Genomic DNA, 3394 nt, shown 5'->3' with positions numbered 1-3394 from the left:
CTTGCTACCTTTTCATAAGGTTATATTTCTGCCCTTATAGTAGGGAATTTACGCGCCTACAACTCGTCATATAAAATACATTTGCCTTTGCCATTAATCATATATTTAGCTACGTTCCAAAAAGTCGTAGAAAAACCAAAGGCGCGATGGGGCAATGGCTCGCTGAGATGAGGAGTAAAGTTGTAGTTACAGTTCACAGCATGTGTTGATGTAGAGTCTGTAGGCGGGTATAAGCGTGCCTAGCGTGCAAATTAATTGCAATAAATGAACTGGAGCGGTTTAGGTTTTAGCGTGAAGTAGCGATATCCGGTCTAGGCCTGCCTTAATAAGGAACTCCAAACATCTTGGTTTTGCGCCGAGGTCCACCAATTCGATATCCTCTCTGTCGTCCTGACCTTCGTCATCGCTCCATCTCAGGCAGGGTCTGCCTCGTCATCTTTTTCTACCATAGATATTGTCCTTATAGACTTTTTTTGTAGGGTGCCAAAGATTCTTCTCTCGAACGCGGCGAAGAATTCGAAGCTTTATTTGCTAAAAACCCAAGTCTCCCAGGAATACATAAGGACTGGCAAGATCATAGTCTTGTACAGTAAGAGCTTTGGCCCTTGAACGTTTCCAGCGAAACAGTTTTTGTAAGCTGAAATAGACTCTGTTGGCAGCCAACAGCCTTGCGCGGATTTCATCGTCATAGCTGTTATCGGATGTGATTTTCGACCCTAGATAGGAGAAATTACCAACGGTCTCAAAATTGTAGTCTCCTATCTTCATTGTTTTCGTTTGACCAGTGCGATCCGATGTTGCTCGTTCTTTTCGTTTTGACGCTGACGTTGCCACCAAATACTTCGTCTTGCCTTCATTAATGTACAGCCCAAGATCTCACGCCGCCTGCTCGATCTAGATGAAGGTAGACTGTACATCTCGAGATGTTCTTCCCATGATGTCGATATCGTCAGACTAGGCAAGTAGTTGGGTGCCTCTCGCATTTCCATCGGCATCGCGAATCTAGGACCAAGTTGAAGAGGACGCATGATAGGGCACCCCTTTGTCGTAGACAAGTTGTTCCATGTTGAATGGTCTCGAGAGTCAGTCTTATCAATTTCATTGGGATACCGAATTCTCTCATTGCCATGTACAGTTTTACCCTGGCCATGCTGTCATAGGCGGCTTTAAAGTCGATGAAAAGATGGTGCAACTGATAGCCATATTACAACTGTTTTTCCACCGCTTGCCGTTAAGAGAAAATCTGATCTGTTGCTGATTTGCCTGGAGTGAAGCCTCTTTGGTATGGGCCAATGATGTTCTGGGCGTATGGGGCTATCCGGCCTAGCAAGATAGAGGAGAATATCTTATAGGTGCTACTCACCAACGTGATACTTCTATAATTGCTGCACTACGTGATATCCCCCTTTTTATGGATGAGACAGATAATGCCTCGTTGCCAGTCGTCAGGCATTGATTCGTTATCTCATACTTTGAGCATCAGTTTATGAACCACTTGGTGTAATTGGTCACCTCCATATTTAACCCATTCTGCTGTAATTCCATCGGCTTCTGGCGACTTATGGTTTTTAAGCCGATGAATTGCACGGACTGTTTCTTCTATGCTTGGTGATGGCAGCATTTGTCCGTCGTCTTCAGTTGGCGGGATCTCCAACTCGCCTATATTTTGGTTGTTGGGCAGTTCATCAAAATACTCAACCCATCGCTCCAATATGCCCATTCTGTCGGAAATCAGATTTCTGTCCTTGTTTGCGTGGTGGTGCGCTTATATAAAATCTAGACCTCAAAATATATCCCCCTCCGATATCTGCTCAAATAAACTTACTGGTAGTATATTACCAACTTTTAGAATTTGAGTGAAAACTCCCCTTAAGTTTATCCTAAGCGATGAAATTGCATGAAAAATCCTCGCCCCTAAATATTCAGTCATACGTTCCTAGTAAATTGGTTTAGCATAAAAACTTAGAGAGAAAATTAAAAGCCAATATTTCTGATACGAGATCTGGGCTATAAGCCCCTTATGGCTGGTGGTTATTTTAACATAGGAATATATTATCAGAAATAAGTACCTTTTTCTATTGGAGGCCAGAGCGTTTGGTTGGGAATAACTTAAGTCTCGCAATTTTCGCAGTTTAGGGTGAAGGCCGCTTTAAGGCTACTGAAATCGCAATCGTAGTCTACTCAAGACTTTTCCAAACCTTCCATTTGCATATAATTATGATCCGCTCATCTGAAGCTTGAAGTTTCCGCGCCTGCTGTTCTTACAACTCATTTGCTGTTGCATAATTTGAAGGTTTTGATATAAGCCCATCGCACCCCTGCAGATCATGGAGTTCAGTGGAATTTTCTTTGATTGTTCTATTAGTTGGCGATAAGGCGCAGACTGAACATGTGGGGAATTAAGTGTGATGTTCTCAGCTGACGAATGCTTGCGCGACTGAGATTTCGGTACAAGATGTTTGGAGCCTTCCCCATGTACAGGGTGCAGCAGCATAACTTCCTTTTTTCAAAACTCAATAAAAACTATTGTATGTATCGGAAAATATTTGTTTATTTTTTATAATGTAGGTACATGTCTAAGGTTTTTATTTACATTGTTTTGAAGATCAAATCTGTTAGGTGACGTCCCCCATTCTCCATACATTGCGTAAACCGGCGGCGTTTGTCATGACTCTTGTTAACATAGCAGGTGTTATGTTGGCAATTTCTTCTTGGATGTTGGTCTTCAAATCTTGTAGGGTTCTTGGACGGTTCACATAAACCCGGGATTTCAAAAAACCCCATAGAAAAAAATCACAAGGGGACAGATCGGGAGAGCGTGCCGGCCATTCCAAATCGCCTCTAATTGAGATAAGGCGCTCTGGAAAGTGTTCCCTCAAAACAGCCATCGATGCTCTTGAAGTGTGTGCTGTTGCACCGTCTTGTTGGAACCAAGTGTCCCCCAAATCCAAATTTTCTAGCCGTGGGAAAAAAAATTCTGTAGCATGTTTACATACCGCTCCGAATTCACTGTCACTGTAACCTCATTTTCCTCGAAAAACCAGGGACCAATAATTCCAGCTGAGGAAATTGCACACCACACTGTGACTTTGGGTGAATGCAAAGGCTTTTGATGCAATTCTCGAGGGTTGGTGTCAGCCCATTAGCGCATGTTTTGTTTGTTAACCGACCCACACAAATGAAAATGGGCTTCATCGCTAAAAAAAAACAATAGCACCCTCGGGAACGACATCAAGAAGAAGCTCACACGCGTTCATCCGAGAATTGAAATCACGTTCTGAAAGTTCCTGCACTATCGCCATCTTATAGGGATGAAAATGAAGATCATCACGAAGAATTCTTCTCACAGAACGATCGGATAGTCCAAGGGCAGATGCGAGTTTGCGCGCAGAAC

This window comes from Hermetia illucens, chromosome 2, assembly GCF_905115235.1.
Source record: "Hermetia illucens chromosome 2, iHerIll2.2.curated.20191125, whole genome shotgun sequence".
In the NCBI taxonomy this organism is placed as follows: domain Eukaryota; kingdom Metazoa; phylum Arthropoda; class Insecta; order Diptera; family Stratiomyidae; genus Hermetia; species Hermetia illucens.
This window is presented reverse-complemented; position numbering follows the sequence as displayed.